The 24,473-nt window shown below is 42.6% G+C and overlaps 1 long non-coding RNA gene and 1 pseudogene across 2 annotated transcripts; both read left to right on the forward strand.

Moving 5' to 3' along the window:
• The first annotated feature begins 68 nt into the window (after nt 1-68).
• On the forward strand, nt 69-23,890 carry LOC125752978 (uncharacterized). Of its 2 annotated transcripts, none has more exons than XR_007403714.1 (5): nt 69-207; nt 1,958-2,184; nt 2,706-3,481; nt 6,505-6,623; nt 16,513-23,890. It is a non-coding gene; the product is annotated as an uncharacterized LOC125752978 (long non-coding RNA). The 2 variants fall into 2 exon arrangements; XR_007403715.1 differs by having other exon boundaries at nt 2,706-2,783.
• On the forward strand, nt 6,630-16,499 carry LOC125752972 (DNA (cytosine-5)-methyltransferase 3A-like; annotated as a pseudogene).
• Nucleotides 23,891-24,473: the final 583 nt, after the last annotated feature.

The following is a 24,473-nucleotide window of genomic DNA, read 5'->3' on the forward strand; positions in this document are numbered from 1 at the left end:
CCAGCCGGAGGCTCCGCCCCAGGCCATGGCCTTCCACTTGCTCACGTGACCATGCCACAGGCATGCAGAGAGGCAGGCTGAGCTCTGCCAGGCCAGCAGGGTCCGTGCCAGGCCTGGTGGACTTCGAGGACAAGGAGCAGGTGAAGGCCTTTCTGGAGAACGTGGTGGAGTGCAAGTACCAGTGCTACTGTGAGAAGGACCCGAATGGTGAGTGCTGGCAGAGCAGCCTGCGAACACGAGGAGATGCATGGGGATGGGCGGGGGCTGCAGGGGCCACGAGCCACCTCTGAAGGAGATCCAGAAGGGGTCTCTGGTCTAGGTAAGTTGGTGGGGCCAGGTGCTTGAGGACCCCTAATCCTCTGCCATCTGCCCCATCCCCCAACTGAGTCAGATTCATTTAATTTTTTAAGGCCAGAAAAAAATGAGTAATTTTGTAGGAAAACGGTGTTTACTGTAACTGACAAAGGAAGAGATAGAAAACCTAAATGGAGAAATTTCCATACACCACCCACAAGAAATAAAGTTGGGGGATGAAGCTGCCCTCCATAATGTATCTGATCCTCCTGGTTTCCCATGGGAATGCCATCAAACACTTAAAGAAAAGATTACTTTAGTGGCATTGAGATTTGAGAGCATAGAAAAAGATTGAAACTTTCCACAGTGTAAAAAAAAAAGCGAAAGCAGTGTAACACTGATATTATGACCCCATAAAGACAGGACCAGGAGAAAAAAAGCCAACTTCAGTTGCGAGAACTAATGAGGAAAGTCTCAGTAAGATATCATCAATGGATTCCACGGCACATTAAGTGACCCAAATATCTAGCCAAGTGAGGCCCCTTTTGGGAAAGCCACGATGAGATGGCTAGTATTTGGAAATTTATAAATAAATTCTGTAAATAGAATTCCCATATTACCTGGTCACACCCGGAAAACACTATTGGTACATATGGTAGAAAATATTTTGTGAGATTGAACATTAATTACTTGAAGTAATTTTTACTTTCATACCAACTTCATATTTAAAATTATGTCCTGGAGTAAAACACATATCATCATAGGGTTACCAGCATTTGGAAATTCTGGGAGAGCATTTAAAAACTCCTGATACAATACAACGTCCCAGGGTTGGCAGGGTAGGGGTCCGCACTCAACTCACTTGGGTGAAGATGGAAAGATGATGATGTGGAAAGAGGGGCTCCTTGTTTATAAAAGACCCTCAGAAGAAGGAAATGAAGTGGAGAAGAATGTCTTTATTTGGGGCATATAATGTTTAAGTTGTAATTATGGTACAGAATCAATACAAATTCATCTGGAAAAATTAAGAATTGTCGGAAAGAAAAAAGACAGGGAGGGGTGAAGAGAAGCCATTCCTAATCCCGTAGTCATTAGAAACAGCCAGTATTATTTGTCACATATCTGCGAGCCTCTCTCTATCCTGTTCATCCAGCCATGATTGAGGTCCGTGGAAAAGGCAGACAAGATGTTAATCTGAGAGGCAGGCATGTGGAGTGACGACAAGCTCTGACACTGAGCCAGGTGGCCTGAGTTTTAAGTCCCAACTCATTTGTTTCTATGTGTGGAACCATCGCCAGTTATTATTTAAAGAGTAGATGGCCTGATACCTCTGAGTGTATTACTTGATACCTATTAAAAACTGGAAATTCTGCGGTGCAACTGTTTTATATATATAGTGCGGGGGGTAATTTCTTCAACTGTAAGTAAGAAGAGGCTCAAGTAAGTTTTCAAGTATAACATTTTAAAGGCACCTGTGTAAGAGCTGAAGTAGATAAAACGTAAAAGCCAACAGTTTTGCATTTGTTAAAGCAGATTTTTTAAGGAACTCCATGTGTCTTCTAGTGCACTAAAAATACATTCTCACCTTTGTTGTTTCTTGGGTAATGTTGGGAAAGAAAGGACCCAATTATTCCCTGATAGTATAATTTTACTTGTTTTACAGGACAGAAAGTTATCTAAGCTCAATAGTTCTGAGAAATGTCTTCATCTAGGAGCATTCCCTCTGTTTCTTAGAAGTTTGAATTTGGGAGAAAGGTTGACAATCTGGGGGAAAAAAAAGACGAAGCGAAAGGAACAGCATGCTCAGGAGGGCACACACCACGCCAGTTCCCTTGCTTCTAATGGTTATCACGTACCAACCCAAGTGGCTGCCGCCTTATTAATCATCATGTATGTATTTAGTAGAGATATGAACTACAACTGATACTTAAAGTACTGAAGCAATATGTTTTAGAAGTTACATATTTTAGAAAACTATCATAATTATTCAAGGGAAAAAGGTTTAGCTTTTATGTGGGCTCTATTTGATAATGATTTTTACCCCCATTTGACATCTCATGTAACAATGTACAGTGATAGTAACTAAATTTACTGTGGTAACCATTTTGCAATATATATATACAGCAAATCATTATGTTGTACATATAAAAAGTATTACAGTGGTACATGTCAATGATGTCGCAATTAGAAAAACTTTGATTTAAACATAGAACATTGACATGAGAATCTTAAAGAAGAATCAGACTGGACCATAGAAATAAGCCCACTTATTTATTATCTACAGATTTATAGAAACGTTTAATTTTTTTTTGAGGTTTAGTGGATCTGTTTCTATTCGCAGTGCTGAAAACCCTTCAACTATCTCACTGTTTGCTAGCAGGTGAACTTGTATACTCTTGTTTTTCTTCTAGATTCATGAAAAGCTCTACTACTATGAGAAGTAGAACCCTGTGCCCATCCTCCACAGCACAGCAGTCTTGGCTGATGATGTAAGTGTGCCTTTCGGAGCTCCCTGCCACCCGGCTCCCTTGGGCCCGGTCCTGAGCAGAGCTCTTCCTGGCGCAGACACAAGTGTGAGATCCTGGGAGTGAAAACCAGAAGCCGCTGCAAATGTTTCCAAAAGTCCTGTCACCGAGGACCTTATGCGGATACTGTGCTGATTTGCATTCACTCTCCTGCTCAAAAAATTGTGCGTGGGGATGTCCTCTGTTCTACCTGGGTAGCTACAGTAGCAGAAGTCTGAGGCTAGAACTCTCTGGGCAGAGAGAAACTGTCAGCTACTAGTGTTCTGAGAAAGGCACAGGCAGGAGGAATGCTTTGGAGAAATAAAGACAAATGAGCTAGGTCTGTTGCTGACAGTGCTAAAAACTGACAGATACGCTAGTGTCGGAACGAGGCCTGATGAAATACATAAAAAGACAGGATTGTTTTCAAAATGAAGTATAAAGCATCATAATGATTTATGGATATTAGACCTTTCCACATTACCTTCATAACCAAAGAATAAATGACAGAAGCAGTTAGCATTGATGGAGTAATTTCCTGTAGCTATCATTTTATTTTCAATCTTGGAATGAATTACCTTGCTGTTCCTTGCCGTTCACTTTCAAACTCAGATGAATTGAAAGCACACCTGGATAAACTGTAAAGGACACTGAGCCAGAGGAGAAATAGGTCTCCTGTGAAGGTTGGTTTTTGTGATCTCCTTGAGCTTATCTGTTGCTTTCTAAATGTTTTCCTTGTTTATGATTTAAAAAGGAATGTAGTTCAGCTTAAATATCGGGGCCATATAATTTTTAAAAAATCATCTTCAGAAGTTGATTTTCTTATATGTGTTTTCTATTTTATTTTATTTGTAAAAGATTTTACTTATTGATTTGTGAGAGACACAGAGACACAGGCAGAGGGAGAAGCAGGCTCCCCATAGAAAGCCCAATGTGGGGCTGGATCCTGGGCCAGAATCACGCCCTGAGCCAAAGTTAGACACTCAGCTTCTCAATCACCCAGGTGTCCCTGTGTTTCCTATTTTAATTTAGATAATAAGGCATATGTCATCAATCTCGAAGTGATTTGCTATTTGGTTAGTCCCCCAGACTCCTTTCAGGTTTTATCCACAGATTAGAAATTATAGGGATCTTTCACTTTATGTGTTTTATGCGGATGCTTATTCATCTGCTCCTCTTGGTTCTTCATTAGAGAACCAAACTTTTTGAAGTGAAGTTGAGTAAAGGTATAGACAGAATTCTAGTAAGGGGCAGTTGCCACTTGAGGAAGTCTTAAGAAGTCACTTTATTTTTTTTAACTCTTTTTTTTAAGATTTTATTTATTCATAAGAGACACAGAGAGAGAGAGACAAAGAGACAGAGAGAAAGTCAGAGACACAGGCAGAGGGAGAAGCAGGCAGGGAGCCCACAGTGGGACTTGATCCTGTCGGATCAAGCCCTGGCCCAAAGGCAGTGCTAAACTGCTGAGCCACTCAGGCTGCCCAATTTTTAAAACCTTTTTATCAGGGACGCCTGGGTGGCTCAGTGCTTAAGCATCAGCCTTCAGCCCAGGGTGTGATCCTGGAGTCCCGGGATCGAGTAGCACTTTGGGCTCGCTGCATGGAGCCTGTTTCTCTTTCTGCCTATGTCTCTGCCTCTGTCTGTCTCTCTGTCTCATGAATAAATAAAATCTTTAAAAAATCCATCAAATGCCTCTTTTGTGCCAACCACGGGACTATGTGCCTTGTTCTTTTGCATTCTTATAACAGTCATATTAACCACCACTTGTCTTGCTTTAACTGTACTTTGAGATAACTGTGGATTCATGTGTTGAAATACATAATACAGATCCCGTGTACACTTGACCCTGCTTCCTCATCTCGCATAGTTATGGTAACCATGTGGGTACATCGCCACTAACGTAGTCCCTTAGGCTTTTTCAGATTTTACATACCTTGTGTATGTGCATACGTTTGTGTATTTTTTCCTGTCCAGTTTACTACATGTGTAGATTACCGTTTCTTTTGAACATATGATGGAAAGAAGGCTGAGGTAAGTTATGGGAGGTAAATGAAGTATAGACCTGGTTTGACTCTAGGTCTGTTTGACTCAGAGTTTTGATTTTTCAATAGCAGTAGCGATGGACACTCCTGGTTGGTGCAGTGGGTTGAGTGTCTGACTCTTGGTCTCAGCTCCAGCCATGATCAGGGTCATGATTTGGAGCTTCGTGTCAAGCTCCATGCTGAGCGTGGAGTCTGCTTAAGATTCTGTCTCTCTCTGCCCCTGTCCCCTGCCTCTCTGTAAAATAAATTAATCTTTAAAAAATAATAGTCATGATGAATAACTAATAATAAAACAATAGCTGAAGCTCACTGAGTTACATATGAAACAGACTATTTGGGACACCTTACAAATATTTTTATGAAATCATCAATAAGTGCTAGGTTAGGCATGATGCCAGGTTTTTAAGGGAATAAGTGTAAATCATCAAGAATACTTAGAATGTAATAGGGAGACATTTTCTTCCCCCTAAAGTAGAATAGATCTTTATGGCCACATGCAATCCCAGGAATGTTTGAGTTTAATGTCTCAAGTTACAGATCCAACTTTCCAAGGGAAAATGAATACATTTGGTGAATGATCACTGATTATCAGAATATGATAATACTTTAGGAAGATAATAGACTAATCAGCAGGCCATAATTTACGATTCTTTTAGTTACATATCTTGTAAAGCTGTCCCTGTGATGAACAGCAGCACTTCTTCAGAGCAGGAATTACAACATGCTCCTGTGTCATAGATCCCAGGAGGTTTCGGTGCTCTTGTAGACAGCAGACAGAAATAAAAGGAAGTTTCTCCTTTTTTACCTTGTATAATCCCACTGGAAAGTGAAACGTGTGCTGAGAGTTGATACTTCTAGGTCACCTCCCTGAAGAGGCCCCGGGCAGGCACTGTCGTAACAGTTCTTGGACAGGACTGACGGCCCCCAAAGGAGGTGGGAGGGTTTCTGCAACAGGCTACTGGTGGAACAGGGCACTACTGTCTAGCCCCAAGAAGCTTCTAGTGAGGAGGGCCCCGAGGAACCTGCATCCTTTTCCTTAACTCTTTCAGAGGTTACGGCATATGCTCAGATTGGAGTTAAAGGTAAACTCAGTTCTGTGTAGCTTGTGGTTGTTGCTTTTGAAAAATGAGCAGCTACAAGAAAGCAACACCAAGTATGGTTTAGTAGGCCTTAGCTTTTTGGAACTTGAATTTGGATGTAGATAACGCAAATGGTTTTGAAGCTATATATCATTAGGAACTCTTTGGAAACCACAAAACCTTTTTAATGGGCCACTCTATCAATTTTCTGCTCTTCTAAGGAAGTTATTCCTATTCATGACTCCTTTTGATCTTTGGCTAACACTGAGACAATAGTAGTGACAATTTAGTTTTCTTCTTCCTCTGAAAGCTTGTACACGTTTTCTGCCTCGGGTTGTGTCCACTTGGATGCCTGGAGAATGTTGACAAACGAAAGGTTAGGCTAGCCTGTTGATGCTGCATATTTGATTGGGCTGTAAAAGTCAAAAAGGTTCCTTGGCTTCCGCGGAGAAGCGTTCTGCTTGATGGTCCAGAATACTGATCCAGTAAAAACGACATGTTCCAGCCATCCTTCACACACACCTTAAGTGAAATTAATGAGATCACTCTATGATTACGCTTTGTGTTTTATTTTTCACTTTCTAGGTCTGTATGAGCTGTTGGCTGTTCTGCCAGTCCAGCTGGGGCCACGTGTGGACAGCCAGGAAGACCTGACCTTCCTCTGGGATATGTTTGGTGAGAAAAGCCTGCATTCACTGGTAAAGGTAAAAACCATGCTGATGTCAGATTCTCTTGGTGGGAAAACATGGAAAAACATTTTGAGTGCTGTCTCATAAACCAGAGATCAAATTGTTGCCTTCTGCAAGGCAGAACAAATCAGCCTTGTTCCGTGATGAGCATGGAAGTTGTTAAAGATTTTACCAAAAATACCTAGATGATTTCCCTTAATGGTGGTGATCTGGCTGTGTGCACTAATGAAGCCAACGTATGCCTGCCCTTGTTTAGAAGAAGAATATGAAATAATAGCAGGAAGGTATAGGCTCCTTATGGACAACATTCATGAGCTGGAATTTAGCTTGAGTAATGAATGGTCACAACAAAAATTAGAAGGAATATATTTTCTGAGGTTAAGGATGGCAGCAGTTCATAGCCACATTAATTTAAAATAATTACCTTTCCACACCAATCTTAAGATAATTTGTTCCAACTCTCTGAAGAAAGTCCATGGTATTTTGATAGGGATTGCATTAAATGTGTAAATTGCCCTGGGTAACATTGACATTTTCACTATATTAATTCTTCCAATCCATGACCATGGAGTATTTTTCCATCTCTTTATGTCTTCCTCAATTTCTTTCAGAAGTGTTCCCTAGTTTTTAGGTTGGTTCGTTTATTCCTAGGTATCTTAGGCTTTTGGGTGCAATTGTAAATGGGACTGACTCCTTAATTTCTCTTTCTTCAGTCTCATTGTTAGTGTATAGAAGTGCCACTGACTTCTGGGCATTGATTTTGTATCCTGCCACACTGCCAAATTGCTGTATGAGTGCTAGCAATCTTGGAGTGGAGTCTTTTGGGTTTTCTATGTACAGTATCATGTCATCAGTGAAGAGGGAGAGTTTGACTTCTTTGCCAATTTGAATGCTTTTTATTTCTTTTTGTTGTCTTATTGCTGAGGCTAGGACTTCTAGTACTATGTTGAATAGCAGTGGTGAGAGTGGACATCCCTGTCTTGTTCTTGATTTAGGGGAAAGGCTCACAGTGTTTCCCCATTGAGAATGATATTTGCTGTGGGCTTTTCATAGGTGGCTTTTAAGATGCTGAAGAATGTTCCCTCTATCCCTACACCCTGAAGAGTTTTGATCAGGAATGGATGCTGTATTTTGTCAAATGCTTTCTCTGCATCTATTGAGAGGATCATGTGGTTGTTGTTTTTTTCTCTTGCTGATATTATCAATCACATTGATTGCTTTACGAGTGTTGAAGCAGCCTTGCATCCCGGGGATAAATCCCACTTGGTCATGGTGAAGCATCTTCTTAATGTATTGTTGAATCCTAGTGGCTAATATCTTGTTGAGAGTTTTTGCATCCGTGATCGTCAAGGATATTGGTCTATAATTCTCCTTTTTGGTGGGGTCTTTGTGTGGTTTTGGAATTAAGGTGATGCTGGCCTCGTAGAATGAGTTTGGAAGTACTCCATCTCCTTCTGTCTTTCCGAATATCTTTAGTAGAATATGTATGGTTTCTTCTTTATTTTTTTAAAGATTTATTTATTTATGATAGACATATATAGACAGAGGCAGAGACACAGAAGGAGGGAGAAGCAGGTTCCATTCAGGAGCCTGACGTGGGACTCGATCTCAGGTCTCCAGGATCAGGCCGTAGGCTGTAGGCGGTGCTAAACCACTGCGCCACCGGGGCTTCCCTGGTTTCTTCTTTAAACGTTTGATAGAATTCCCCTGGTAAGCCATCTGGCCCTGGACTTTTGTGTCTTGGGAGGTTTTTGATGACTGCTTCAATTTACTCCCTGGCTATTGGCCTGTTCAGGAAACAACAAATGCTGGAGAGGATGTGGAGAAAGGGAAACCTTCTTGCACTGTTGGTGGGAATGTCAATTGGTGCAGCCACTCTGGAAAACTGTGGAGGTTCCTTAAAGAGTTAAAAACAGATCTGCCCTACATACGACCCAGCAATTGCACTGCTGGGGATTTACCCCAAAGATACAGGTGCAGTGAAATGCCGGGACACCTGCTCTCTGATAATTTATAGCAGCAATGTCCACAATAGCCAAACTGTGGAAGAAGCCTTTGTGTCCATCAAAAGATGAATGGATAAAGAAAATGGGATCTATGTATACAGTGGAATATTACTCAGCCATTAGAAACAAGTACCCACCATTTGCTTCCATGTGGATGGAACTGGAGGGTATTACACTGCGTGAAATAAGTCCGTCGGAGAAGGACAAATGTTATATGATCTCATTCATTTGGGGAATATAAAAAATAGTGAAACGGAATAAAGGGGAAAGGAAAAAAAACAAGTGGGAAATATCAGAAATATCTCACAGACCATGAGAGACTACTAACTCTGGGAAACGAAGAAGGGGTGGTGGAAGGGGAGGTGGGTGGGCGGTGGGGGTGACTGGGTGATGGGCACTGAGGGGGGCACCTGATAGGATGAGCATTGGGTGTCATGGTATATGGTGGCAAATTGAACTCCAGTAAAAAATAATAAATAAATAAAAATAAATAAATAAGTAAATAAATAAGTAAGTAAACGAAAATTACCTTTGACAAGGTCAACTGAAATTTGAAGAAGTTGCTTTTTTTTTTTCCCCACAACGCCATTGAAATGGTATTTTGTGTATAAATACATGAAAGTTCAAAACGAAGAAAAAGAGTTTCTGGAGCTGGTTCTTGGTAAAGCATCATGCCATGGAAATGGTCAGCCACCAGAAATGAGGTCTTGCCACACAGCAATGCTGGGAGTGATCAGAAATCTTAAAATAGTAAAATTAGATTAAGAAGCTTAGTTTTGCTTCTGGAGATATGAATTGCATTTTTTTTTCATTTAACTCAAGCTGAAAAAAAAGATGTGAGTCTTACCTGAGTCTGTAGGAAATTGATACCTGTGGTGCCTTAGCTCTATCTGCACCAAAACCAAACTCAGGTGAATTTGCTATGGTTGTCTGTCACGAGAGAAGGATGTTACTGATGTATAGTATTTGAAAATCAGCCACTTCCAATGTGCTTTTGCTTCACAGGCTAGAAGAAATCTTAGTCCATTTTTTCCCATCAAATTGGCTGAAATTTGCCTGCCTCAAGCAGTAGCAACTCTCAAGAAATGAAAAAGTTGAGATGTGGCATTTTCCTAACAATACATGTAAAGACTAGAGTGCTTGATTTAGTTTTTATGGAATTGCCACGGTACCTTTGTGTATCGTTGTGTTCATCAGCACCCCTTAACCATTAAACAGACATGCCCAAAACAATGCATGCATGTGTGTCTCTATTTAGTTGTAATGTGGCCACTGTTTCCTTCCTATAAAATGGAAATTATAATGTTAACAAGGTGGTTTGTGAGTTTCAAATACAATAGTGAAGATCTTCTTTCTTTGATAGTTACATAGGTTAGGCAAATACAAGCAGGCATTTAGTATTAAATTATAGCACGTGAAAGACCAAAAAGTAGTGATAGGTGGTTGTTATTTCTACTAAGAAAAGGACACTAATTTTTTTTCAAAGTCTTAGTTACACTAGCTCTTGAGTTTTAAGCTTGGTGGTTTTTCAAAGTAAATGTGACTAGTAAGTGGCGAGGAAGCATAGTCACTGATATCCTGGTTTTAGAAAAGCAATGAGTAAACAAATTGATGTTGCTAGCATTTAAGTGGCACAGTAGCATGTGTACTATTACAAGGATCTTTCTGTAATTGCTGTAAAATGTGCTTTTAATGTTTACTGTGCCCCTCTAGTCCATTCTCTGTTTCTTACTAGCTGCCCCCCACTCCCAGCCTCTATCACACGCAAACTTCAAGTGTGTCTTTTGACCCATTCTGTTCACTTTCAAGTATGTCAACAAGCAAGAGAGAGAAAGCGAGCCACATGTGCACGTATGCGAGAATGCGCACAAGTGCTAGAATGCGCAGAGGGAGATGGAGAGAGAAATTTTAGCAGACTCCCCACAGAGTGTGGAGCCCTGTGAAGGATCCGGGGTCCCGACCCTGAGATCAGGACCTGAGCCCAAACCAGGAGTCGGGGTGTAACCAACTGAGCCACCCAGGGGCCCAGGTAGAGACCTCTTCTTAATTGGCTTTGACTTTATTTGACCATGGTAGGAGCCAGTATATTGAAAGGGTTAAAGCAGCAGAATGATGATATCAGACTGGTTTTTTTTTTTCAGAAGTAAAATTTAGTTGCTACAGAGATGGGATGGGCCTGGAGATTTCCAGGTCAAGACAATGGCAATGAACCCATGGGTGAGGGAAGGAAAGTGATTTTTGTTTTGAGAAAGGGAGTTGGATGCTCAGCCTGCCCTCACCATCAGGGTGATGTTTCTCAACGTATTGAAACTCCTCCCCCGTGTTGGTTAAACCTCAGCTCCTAGACACCACATCCACTAATCCAACCACCAGATTGTTGATGCCAGGCCATCGGGGGTTGAGAGAGGGCTCCAGAGACCTGCACAAGCCCTGACCTACCACTTCTGACATAATTGAATATCTTCTCATAAGAAAGGTGATTTTAGTTTTATGTTCATTTGCTATTTGGCAGTTAACCAAGTAGAACTTCCTACTGTGTAGTTGGATACGTGGATCTTGAGGATAATTAGTAAGTTCTAGGTTGTAGGTAATAGACTTGGGAGTCGGGTTGCCAGATAAAATACAAGGCATCCAGTTTAATTTGAACTTAAGAGAAACAGTAATTTATTTATTTATTTTTTTAGTGGACGTATGAACTGTGCTGTCTTTTTATATTTCCTTTTGTGAAATCTCGCAACTCTGATTGGGGTGTCATCAACATTTAGATAGTAACTCTTTGTAACCACTTTATTGAGACATATATCAGACAGTTTACCCATTTCAAGTATATGTGCAAGGATGTGAAGTGTACGCACAAAGTGATGCAGCCACCTCCACGATTCTAGAATAATTTCATCTCCTCCCAACAAACCCCTGTCTCATGTAGCTGTCTACCGCTAATCCTTCATCCTCTGACCCTTCCTCACTCCAGCCCTATGCAACCACTAATCTACTTTCTGTTTCTATTTACCTGTTTTGGACAATTCATGTAAATGGAATCATATGGTGGGTAGATTTGTTTGCCATCGGCTCCTGTCACTTAGCTTAATCCACATGATAATATGTAGCAATACTTCATACCTTTCTATGGCCCAGTAGTATTTATGGATATACCAGCTTTGTTAACCTCTTTATCCAGCTTTGGACATTTGGGTCATTTCTACCTATTGCCTATGATGAATAATGCTGCTAAGAATCTTTACATAGAGGGGCTGCACGTGGCCTTATGGGCTGAGAAGAAAAGCCAAGGTGATCGCAGTAATGAATGCTGTGGAAGAAAACCAGGGGTCTGGCTAGTCTCAGAAGGTGGAGGAGGCCAGTCCTCCTGCAATGCAGCAGCCCACCAACCCTGCATCCCCCACTGTGGCCACCACACCTGAGCCCGTGGGGGCAGATGCTGGGGACAAGAACACCACCAAAGCAGCCAATGATGAGCTGGCCTACGAGGACGGCCGGGGCTTTGGCACTGGGGAGCTGGTGTGGGGGAAACGTCGGGGCTTCTCCTGGTGGCCAGGCCGCATTGTGTCTTGGTGGATGACAGGCCGGAGCTGAGGAGCTGAAGGCACCCGCTGGGTCATGTGGTTTGGAGATGGCAAGTTCTTGATGGTGTGTGTTGAGAAGTTGATGCCGCTGAGCTCCTTCTGCAGTGCTTTCCACCAGGCCACATACAACAAGCAGCCCATGTACCGCAAAGCCATCTATGAAGTCCTGCAGGTGGCCTGTAGCCATGCGGGGAAGTTGTTCCCAGCGTGCCACGACAGCGATGAGAGCGACACTGCCAAGTCCGTGGAGGTGCAGAACAAACAGATGATCGAGTGGTCTCTCGGAGGGTTCCAGCCTTCTGGCCCCAAGGGCCTGAAGCCACCCAAAGAAGAGAAGAACCCCTACAAAGAAGTTTACACAGACATGTGGGTCGAACCTGAGGCAGCTGCCTATGCACCACCCCCCCCAGCCAAAAAGCCCCGAAAGAGTACGACTGAGAAGCCTAAGATCATTGATGAACGCACAAGAGAGCAGCTGGTGTACAAAGTGCGGCAGAAGTGCCAGAACATCGAGGACATTTGCATCTCTTGTGGGAGCCTCAACGTTACCCTGGAACACCCTCTCTTTGTTGGAGAAATGTGCCAAAACTGTAAGAACTGCTTCCTGGAGTGTGCATACGTATCACCATGATGATGACAGCTACCAGTCCTACCACACCATTTGCTGTGGGGGGTGGGGGGCAAGGTGCTCATGTGTGGGAACAATAACTGCTGCAGGTGTTTTTGTGTGGAGGGTGTGGATCTCTTATTGGGGCTGGGGGCCACCTGGCAGCCATCAAGGAGGACCCCCGGAACTGCTACATGTGTGGGCACAAGGGCACTTACGGGCTACTGCGGCAGCGGGACGACTGGCCCTCATGGCTCCAGATGTTCTTCACCAACAGCCACGACCAGGAATTTGACCCTATGAAGGTTTACCTGCCTGTCCCAGCTGAGAAGAGGAAGCCCATCCGGGTGCTGTCTCTATTTGATGGAATTGCTACAGGGCTTCTGGTGCTGAAGGATTTGGGGATTCAGGTGGACTGCTACATCGCCTCCGAGGTGTGCAAGGACTCCATCACGGTGGGGAAGATCATGTATGTTGGGGACGTCTGCAGCGTCACGCAGAAGCATATCCAGGAGTGGGGCCCATTGGATCTGGTGATTGGGGGCAGTCCTTGCAATGGTCTCTCCATCATCAATCCTGCCCATAAAGGACTCTACGAGGGCACTGGCCGGCTCTTCTTTGAGTTCTACCACCTGCTGCATGATGCGCGGCCCAAGGAGGGAGATGACCGCCCCTTCTTCCGGCTCTTTGAGAATGTGGTGGCCATGGGCATTAGTGACAAGAGGGACATCTCGCGAATTCTCGAGTCCAACCCTATGATGATTAATGCCAAAGAAGTGTCAGCTGCACACAGGGCCCACTACTTCTGGGGGAACCTTCCTGGTATGAACAGGAGGCCATTGGCATCCACTGTGAATGATAAGCTGGAGCTGCAGGAGTGTCTGGAGCACGGCTGGATAGCCAAGTTCAGCAAAGTGAGGACCATTACTACTAGGTCGAACTCCATAAAGCAGGGCAAAGACCAGCATGTCCCCGTCTTCATGAATGAGAAAGAGGACATCTTACGGTGCACTAAAATGGAAAGGGTGTTTGGCTTCCCTGTCCACTATACTGATGTCTCCAACATGAGCCACTTGGCGACGCAGAGACTGCTGGGCCGGTCGTGGAGCGTGCCGGTCATCCGCCACCTCTTCGCTCTGCTGAAGGAATGTTTTGTTTGTGTGTAAGGGACATGAGGGCAGACTGAGGTAGTGACACAAAGTTAAACAAGAAAACACAAAACACAGCAAAACACTGACAACATGAAGATGGAGAGAAGTATCCGCACGCAGAAGAGAAAAAGGAAATTTAAAACAAAACCAGAGGCGGAAGTACCAGAGGGCTTTGCCTTGCACAAAGGGTTGCACATCATCTCCTGATTTTTCAATGTTAATCTTCAGTCCTTTTTAAAAACAAAACCAAGGTCCCTCCTGTCTCCCCCTCCCCTTTTTGTAGGTAAAACCTTTTGTTTTCTACTCTTTTCAGAGGGGTTTTCTGTTTGGATTTTTGTTTCTTGCTGTGATTGAAACAAAGAGGGTTTATTGCAGCAAAAACCAGTAACAGGACATAGCAACAATACCTTGCAGAGGAAGGACAGGAGGGAAAAAAGAGGAAATTCTACAGAAATCTATATATTGGAGTTTTTTTCTAACTATGTATGTTTTGTTGTCTTCTCTAGCCTGATCAGATAGGAGCACAAGCAGGGGGTGGAAAATAGTGACGCTCAGCAGCAGACTTTCCTTCCAGCCGCTGAGCTCTCTTGCCAGCACCATTCCTGGTCATGCAGAACAGAGCCCAATGAGCAGCAGGGAGACAGATCACACAAGACCCTTTTATGCAGTATTTCAGGTGCTTACCACACAGGAAACCTTGAAGAAGATCCATTTCTATAAGCCGCTGTTACCTCTTCCAGTTTGTGTGTGTGTGTGTGTGTATATATATATAAATGACAGATATGAGATATATATAAAAGGTACTGTTAATTACTGTACAACCTGACTTCATAATGGTGCTTTAAAACAGCGAGGTGAGTAAAAACATCAGCTTCCACGTTGCCTTATGTGCAAAGGGTTTTAACGTTGGATGAAGGGAGGCAGCTTGAAGGTGAATCGTTGCCATTCATGGCGGGCTTTCCCTCTAGTGTTTAACAAGGTGAAGGAGGAGAATTCGGGACCATGTACTCCTGCTTCTCCCTGCCAAAAACGGGTATGAGGTGAGATGGGGTGGGTCGGACCGTGGAGGGTTGAGAGTGGGATTCATCCAGGCTCACGCAATAACCTTTCGATTTTTTTTTTCCAAAAAAAAGGAGACTCCCTCGGCAAGATGGCAGTTAAAAGGGGTCTTCATTCCCAGTTTCTCACATTAGCCAATTCAAGGGCTCCTTGTGGTGGGATCAGAAATTATCCAGAGTGTGGGAAAGTGACCGTTAAAAACCCCACCTGGAGAAAAAAAAAATACAAAATGAAAAAAAAAAAAAAAAGGAACCTTCACATACAGGTATTTATGTGGACATATTTTCATTTCTGGGGGCTATGTATGTAGGAGCGGAATTGCTGGGTTAAGTGCTAAGTCTGTGTTTAACACTTAGAAGAACCAGCAGTTTCCCAAGGTGGCTCCACTGTTTTGTATTCTCACCAGCAGTGTGTGAGGCTTTTGATTTCTGTATGCTTGTCAACCCTATTTTTTAAAAAAAGATTTTATTTATTTGAGAGAGAGAGCAAGAGAGCGAGCAGGGAGGTGGGCAGTGGTGAGGGAGAGGGGCAGAGAGGAAATCTCAAGCTGACTCCTTGTGAACACAGACCCTGATTTGGGGCTCAATCTCACACGACCCTGGTATCATGACTTGAGTCAAAATCAAGAGTCGGCTGTGTAACCAACTGAGCCGCTGAAGTGCCCCACCAACACTTGTTTTAGCTAACACTTGCTTTTGTTTGACTTTTTTGTTCTCACCTTTCTAGAAGAAGGTGGGACATGATACCTCCTTGTTGCTGTGGTTTACGTTTCCTTGATGACTGATGAAGTTCATTATCTTTTTGTGTGTTTATTGGCTATTTTTGTATCATCTTTGCAGAAACGTCTTTTTGGATTCTTTGGACAGTTTTCTCATTAGATACCTTTGAAATAGTAGACTTCTTTTTAGAACAGTCTTAGATTTACAGAAGTGTCTTTTCCATTTTTTGCCTATTTTTAAGGGAGTTGTGTTTTTCCCTTATCATTGAGTTTTAACAGTTGTCTTTTGTGGATACGTGTCGTTTATTAGATACGTGTTCTGCAAATTTTTTTTTCCAGTCTGTGGCTTGTTTCTTCATTCTCTGAATGGTTTCTTTCACAGAACAGAAGTTCTTAATTTTAATAATGTCCAACCTTGCGATTTCTCTTTCATACGTTGGGCTTTTGGAGTTGCATGGAAAAACTCCTTGCCATGCTCAAAGTCACCCAGGAATTGTGCAGATTTGTCTTTATATTTAGTTCTGTGATCTAATTTGAGTTCATTTTTGTGAACAGGGATAAGTTCTATGCCTAGATTCAAAGATTTTCTGCATGTGAATATCCAGTTGTCTAGCATCAGTATTTGAAAAGACTGGCCTTTCTTCACTGAATCGTCTTTGCTCCTCTGCCAAAGACCAGTTGATTGTATTCGTGTGGGTTTTATTCTGAGCTCTGTTATGTTCTACAGGTCTGTTTTTCTGTTTTATTTTTTTTTTTTGTAAATTTTTATTTATTTATGATAGTCACACACACGCAGAGAGAGAGAGAGGCAGAGACACAGGCAGAGGGAGAAGCAAGCTCCATGCACCGGGAGCCCGATGTGGGATTCGATCCCGGGTCTCCAGGATCGCGCCCTGGGCCAAAGGCAGGCGCTAAACCGCAGCGCCACCCAGGGATCCCTGTACTTCTATTTAAAGTAGGTATCTTGTAGACGGTATATAGTTGGATCTTTTTATCTGCTCTTGCAGTCTCTGGTTTGATTGCTTGCTTGCTTGATTTAATTTATTTAGTCACCAAAGACATAGAAGGAGAGGCAGAGACCTAGGCAGAGGGGAACCAGGCTCCCCACTGAGCAGGGGGCCTTATGTGGGACTGGATCCCAGGACCCCAGTATTAACGACCTGAGCGGAAGGCAAATGTTCAATCACTGAGCCATCCAGGCACCTCCAGTCTCTTGTTTTAATTGGCATATTTAGACCGTCCACATTTTAGGTAATTGTTGCTGTAGTTGGGTTAATATTCACCATGTTTGCAACTGATTTTCACTCATTACAGTTGTTCTTTTTTATATTTTTATCACCCTCTCTTTCTTTTCCGTCTCTGCTTTTAGTTTAACATTTTATGGGATTCCATTCTTTCTTAGCATATTCATATACTTTTTTCTTTTTAAAGATTTTAGTTTTTAGAGAGAGAGAGAGAAAGAAGGAGCAGGGGGAGAAGCAGGAGAGAAGGATAATCAGACTCCCCACTGAGCCCAATGCAGGGCTCTATTGCAGGACTTTGGAGTCATGACGTGAGCTGAAGGTAGATGCTTGAACCAACCGAGCCCCCAGACAACCCTGTCCATATACTTCTTTAAAAGAATTTTTTGTGCTTGCCCTACAGTTTGTTATATTCATTTATAACTAATCCAGGTCCACTCTGAAATACCATTACACCTTTTCACAGGTAGTGCAGTTGCCTTATAGGAGAATATATTCAATTCCTTTTTTCCCCATCCTTTATAACATTGCTTTAATTGACTTCACTTTGTCATATTCCTTAAGAACTCAGCACGCTGGTTTTAGTACTTTTTGCAAGACAAGTCTGCTGAGCAGTAAATTCCTTGGGTTTATTTGAGTGTTTTGTTTTTATTTCTTTTCACTTTTTTTTGTTTTTTATTTTTATTTTTTTAAGATTTTATTTATTTATTCATGAGAGACAGAGAGAGATAGAGAGAGAGGCAGAGACACAGGCAGATGGCGAAGCAGGCTCCATGCAGGGAGCCGGACATGGGACTCGATCCCGGGTTCCCAGGATCACGCCCTGGGCTGAAGGCAGGCGCTCAACTGCTGAGCCACCCAGGGGTCCTCTTTTCACTTTTGAAGTACAATTTCACCAGCTACAGAATTCTTAGGTGGTGGGTTTTTCTTTTTAACCTTTTTTTACCTGCACCCTCTCTGTTCTTGCTTGCATGATCTCTGATGAGGTGTCTGATGTATTTCTTATCCTCGTCCTCTGTAGATAAGGTGCTTTTTTCTCCCCTCTGGCTCTTTTCAGTATCTTTATCTTTGGTTTTTGCTGTTTGAGTATTAGTGCAAGATGTAGATCTTTTTGGCATTTATTCTGTTTGGTGTTCTCTGAGCTTCCTGGGTATGTGGTCTGGTGTTTTATCATTAATATTGGAGAATTTTCAGCTATTATTACTTTGAATATTTCTTCTCCTTCCTCTCTTTGTTCTCCTTCTGGTGTTTTCCATCATGTGTTTGCTATACTTTTTGCATTGTTCCACAGTTATTGGATATTTTGTTTCTTTTTGCATTTCACTTTTGGGAATTTCCATGAACATATTTTCGACCTTACTGATTTTTCCCTTGGCCACGTCCAAAGGCAGCCTTCATTGCTGTTACACTGTTCTTGGTTTCTCGCATTTCACTTTAATTCTCTCTGAGTTTCCATCTCACATTAGCATATTAATCCACTAAGGCATTAGCATATTCATCATACTTATTTTAATCTCCGTATTTCTCCTGCTTCCATAAATCTGTGTCATATCTGAGTCTGATTCTTATGATTGCTTTATCTCTTCAAACTGTGTTTCTCTCTTATCATGTCTTATAATTATTTTTGTTGAAAATTGGACATAGTTATTGGGTAATAGGAACTGATATAATCCAGCTTTTAGTGTGAGCTTTTATGTTAAGCCAGCTAGAGGTTAGGTTGTGTTGAATGTTTGCTATAGCTGTCAGTGTCAGAGGCTTCGGAAACCTTCGTGTCTCTCCCGTTCCCTGCCTCCTCCTCTGGCTCTTTAAGGAACTCTCTTGAGGTCTTTGATGTGCATCTCTCAGCTATGACCACTGTGGTTTCACTGGCACCCCGTTGGTGGGGAGTTGTTCTTGTGATCTTGATGGTTAAGTGTCCGTTATTTAGTGGGCCTGAGTCCTGGGCTCTGCTGACTCCTATAAGCATTTCTTAGCCTCCTTTTTTCCCCTCCTTCCTTAGTTGGGTCAGGAAGGCTAGCAGGGGCTGGAGTTCACCTTACAGCTCTTTCCCCAGGTCCAATAGGGCTCTATTTAAAGCTGCTTTTCTCAGAGGGCAGGCCTCGGTTACGGAAAAAGCTCTTGACTTAACGTATTTCAAAATGATTGTTTCTCTATTCTTCTATTGCAAACCCAAGGGGATTTTTCTCCAGTCTTCACTATGAGAATTTGGTGCAAGGAACGTGCAGGGGCCTCCTCCCCTAGGACTGGGGCTCAGGAGGTTTTTGACTCTCAGACTTCTGCATCCAGTCACCATCAATTCATCAGAGTTACCATTTTTGTTTTCCTACAAGCTTCTGGCTCCACCGGCTTCTGCTTTGCTAAGCTGATCTTGGCCATGAATCTCTCTATTCCTCTGTTTTTTTCTGATTTCCGAGAGGCAGTTTGCTCTGTGACTTTCATTCTCCCTAATGATCTGAGCTGAAACCAAAAGTCTCGCTTTACCTAGTTTTATCATTTGGTTCTTATTTTTATTGCTGGTTTGTAAAGAATTCGTTGTGTATTTTGAATACCAACTCCCTGCCAAATTATATTTGTAATTGGAAATATTCAGTTTCTCCTTTGGAAAAGATAGCCTGGAATGTTGTTTTTAATGAAACACACAAAGTTGTGGACAGGGTAGTTGACCAGAGGGAGGAAGATATGATGGATAATTAGTTTATTTTAAATCTCGATATTCATGTGAATTTGTGAAGATTTTAATACTTGCGATTTAGGTAGAATTTTAAAAGTGGAAGTCTTCTTTGTCTGAGTCTACAAGTAAGTCTTGAACAGATGCTCAGAAAGTAACCTATTAACAAGAACTTATTTATATTTATATTTCCAAGCATGAAACATTAGAAAATGAAAGACCAATTTGAAGTTTATGTGTGATCTTCATCTTTCAGTAATTCCAATTTTCTTACTAATTAGCACCAATGAGTGTTGCTTGGAAAAGAGTTATTTCCAAGATAATTGATACAGCCAAGCTATTAAAGAGAGAGAAAGAGAGAGAGAGATCATGTTTTGAGCAGTGGTTTTATAAACTTATTTTCTGCAAAGGCCTTTGTTTTCCTCTTTTATTTGAATCTAGAAGCAACGAGAAGCAAAGTAGTGGGGGAGGGAAGGTGAGATTTACATAGTAGTAAGTGAGATTCAAAAGAATATTTTATAAGATTCTTGGGGGGGTACAGGGCTTGTTAGAAACAAATTGTACTGTTCGAGAGGGGAGAGGTGGTGTTAGGTTCAGAGAATAACCCGGTTGGGGTGGTTATGTTACTTGCCTCTGCAGTCCTATTTGCCTTGGTGGGAGGAAAGGGAAAAGATAGCCAGATGTTGCAAATGATCCATGGCCACCTGGTCTGACAGAGTAGGAGACCTGGGCATCAGCAGCTGGTAATGCTCCTTGGCCAGTCAAGGTAATTGTTCAGCCAGCTGTGTTGGAGGAAGCAGATCACCGTATTTCTTACATTATAGTTGACATTTTTTTCTGGCACAGAAACAGGTAAAATCTGCCAAAGATAGGAATTCCTGAGACTCTGAGTAAACAGTTGCCTTGTAATTCAAACTCTCAAGACAGAGGCCATATGTAGCCCTTCTTAGAGATCTGCGTGGGACTGGGGCTGAGTGATTAGGAGCCAGGTTGTCATTGGAAATGCTCAGTTTCTCTTCTTACAGATGTCCCGAAATGGTTGCTTGATGGGGCTGTCTCCTACCGAGGTAGTCTGTGTTCAGCGTAACACATCAGCTGCCTTCTGAAAGTTAGTGTGAGACTTAAGTGCTTATTCAACTATGCTTCGTTGCAGAACAGTCACCTTACTTTTGGATGGATTCCTAATTTAATAACAGGGAGTCTATTTGCTCTACAAAATTGCACGTGGGATGTTTCCTCCTGAGTATCACATAAGAGCAGGTAGTTGATTGCCTGGAATGAGTGGAGGCAGGAAGGCAGTTCTCACTTCCCTTGTGGAGGTGATTCCTGTTATTCTCCATCTCCAGAGACCAGGAATTCTAGTAGGGAAATATCCAGCTCCTGAGCTATTCTACCTAACAGTGGATTTGTTGGGGCACAAAGATGTGTGTCTCCCACTGTATTCAGCTTTGCCAAATCATCCTACAGGTGATTGTACGTGACCAGAAGTGACTGGCTTGCCGAGCCTTGTGTTGGCGTTAGCAGTACCCCACTTCATCTCCCGTTATCACCTCAGTCTCTGGACTGTGTGGTTTTCGGAACCCTTGCTTTATTGCCAGGGCAGGTGGTAGTTCATGTCCTGTTGCCGAGAAGGTGTTTGGTCATGAGTGTGGGCCTGACATTCTGCACTGGTTCTCGGAGTACATTGACCACAATTCATTGTGGACCCAGATGGTAAAAGGGAGTGGCCTGTTCCTCAGGGCCGAGATGGAATGGGATGTGGCGATTGTACAGAGGCTAGGTCCACGCTTCTCTGAGTTGTGTGAAAAGGGCTATAGAAACACAAGTTCTGTTTTCTGGAAGAAAAGTCAAGGTTGAGGTAGAATCTCACAGGGTAGATATTTTTTCTTAAAACAGTTTATTTACAAGAGAGAGAGAGAGAGAGAGAGAATGAGCAGGTAAGAAGTGGCAGAGGGAGAGAGAGGTGACTGACTCCCCGCTGAGCACCTGATGTGGGGCTCCTCTCCAGGGCTCTGAGATCATGACCTGAGCTGAAGGCAGATGCTTAACTGCATGAGCCCCCCAGACACCCCTCATAGGATGGATTGAAACCTGCTTTTATGGGCTGACTTGGAGACATCACCACCATATTCACAGTATCAACAGGAATATGTGTCCCAGAATCTAGGATAGAATTACAAGTGAACTTTTGGCAACAACTCCATTTGATTTGGGTGGAGGAGGGACTGAGTAGTACTCCTTGAAGTTTAGTTTGGTCCCTTAGGGACTCAGCTACCACTCAATGAGTGAAGGAGAGAGTCTGGTCTGTGGCTCAAGGCACTAAAAGTAATTTCTAGAGGGAGGGATCCTGCAACCTCCAGGACACCTTTCATTATTCATCCAGGTCAAGTTTGGACCTTTTGCTGCCTCTTTTCTCTTTTCATTTGTTCCTTTTTCTTTCATTCTTGAGGTCATTTAATTGTCATTGTGTTTGTCTAGTCACCTCTCTTGGAGTGCCTTAGCTATATGGTTGATTGGGTGTAGTAAGGAGTATTCCGTGTGTGCAGATCCCCGGGCTCTCCATTCTGGTGCACACACATCTGCGATGGTAGTTCAGGGCTGGGGCTGTGGAGCTACATTGCTTGGACTTGGATTCTGGCTGTGCCAAGAATATCATGCCAACAGTGTGATGATAATACCTCATTGTCTGACCTCGTGGCACCTCTGTTCCTTATATGTGAATGATGATAATAGTGGTACCTACCTTGCATGCCAGAAGTGAAATCATAGGCTTTTGTGTGTATAACCTAAAATTTCTTTCAGACGATTCACTTGGAATCAAAATTAATTTTGTATATTGTTGTAAGCATCTATCCATCCTGCTGTATACTGTCTGATATTTGCTGTTCACAGACATAGAAAGTTATGTTACTTATGGTCACGTGACTTGACTAGTGTCAATGAAATGTGAACAGAAGTGAAGTGTGTCACTTCAAGGCAGAAGTCTTTGAGGGCCAGCGCACTGTCTGCTACATTTCTCCACCCGTGCACTCCCCGTTGGTCACAGGCGCTGTTCCAAATGGTGGAAGCTCTCGCATGGGGGCCCAGGAGTGCAGAAATGGGGAGCATAGTTCTCAGAGGACATGTGGTGTCCACAGTAGGAGTGAGGTAATCAATCTTCAGTGTCACATACCACTAACTTTTGTGAGTTATGACCATTGTTCCCCTATTTAATTCTGAGGAGTGCCTTCACCATGTTATATTTTAAATCTGTTTTTCTGACAGTATAGATTAGTGATGTAGAGGGTAAAGCAGATGTAATTAACTTTCCATGTAGTTCTTTTTATTTTATTTTATTTTTTAAAGATTTATTTATTTATGATAGACATAGAGACAGAGAGAGGCAGAGACACAGGAGGGAGAAGCAGGCCCATGCCGGGAGCCCGATGTGGGACTTGATCCCGAGACCCCAGGATCACGCCCCGGGCCAAAGGCAGACGCTAAACCGCTGAGCCACCCAGGGATCCCCCATGTAGTTCTTTTTAAGTGGCTGCTTTTGGTCTGGGAGTTGCACTGTAAAAAATTAACGTTTATATTCTTGTCAAAACTATGTATCTTTTATTAGGTCTTTCTTGATAGACATGTACTCCTCTTCTAACTGCTGGGGTGAGGCCTGAGAAAGGCTGGCATGAACTAAAAGATCTCACTGTTTTTTAATGGGTTTTTTAAAGATTTTATTTATTTATTTATGAGAGTGATAGATACAGAGAGAGAGGCAGAAACACAGGCAGAGGGAGAAGCAGGGTCCAGGCAGGGAGCCAGATGTGGGACTCGATCCCAGGACTCCCAAGATCATGCCCTGGGCCAAAGGCAGGCACCAAATCGCTGAGCCACCCAGGGATCCCCAGATCTCACTGTTTGATGTGATTATTCTGGAGTAATAGAATAGCAGGATAGTGTGCCATCTTGGGTCAGACCTTGTCCATTTCGTGTTCTCTCTCAGCACTAATAAGACAGAGGGCCAGTATCTCTATGTTACTTTCAGATTCCTTTGTTTTCTTAATGAATTTCATGAGCTTATTTTTACTTAACAAGCAAGGGTTTTCAGTATCAAAGTATAACATGTATGTCACACCCCCCCCCCGCCATATCGTCTGATTTATACCCTTTTTAGCCAAAAGAAGTGGCCTATCTCATGTATCAAACAGTGTATTCCATATGCAATTAGCATTTCATTTTTTTTGCAATTAGCATTTTAATTATAACTTGTTTCTTTTGGGGATCCCTGGGTGGCGCAGCGGTTTGGCGCCTGCCTTTGGCCCAGGGCGCGATCCTGGAGACCCGGGATCGAATCCCACATCAGGCTCCCGGTGCATGGAGCCTGCTTCTCCCTCTGCCTGTGTCTCTGCGCCTCTCTCTCTCTCTCTGTGACTATCATAAATAAATAAAAATTAAAAAAAAAAAAAACTTGTTTCTTTTGCACATTGCGGGACTTCTTTTCTTTTGTACTATTGCAGCCACAATTGCTTTTTTTCTCCTTGTCATTTCTGTGTTTAGTTCAGCCAAATGCTAATAAATTAAATGGTCTTAAAATAATCTTAAAATAATTTGTTCTAACTCTCTGAAGAAAGCCATGGTATTTTGATAGGGATTGCGTTAAACGTGTAAATTGCCCTGGGTAACATTGACATCTTCACAATATTCATTCTTCTAATCCATGAGCATGGGATATTTTTCCGTCTCTTTGTGTCTTCCTCAATTTCTTTCAGAAGTGTTCTATAGTGTTTAGGGTATAGATCCTTTACCTCTTTGGTGAGGTTTATTCCTAGGTATCTTATGCTTTTGGGTGCAATTG

Source organism: Canis lupus, chromosome 2 (assembly GCF_003254725.2).
Source record: "Canis lupus dingo isolate Sandy chromosome 2, ASM325472v2, whole genome shotgun sequence".
Classification (NCBI taxonomy): Eukaryota; Metazoa; Chordata; class Mammalia; order Carnivora; family Canidae; genus Canis; species Canis lupus.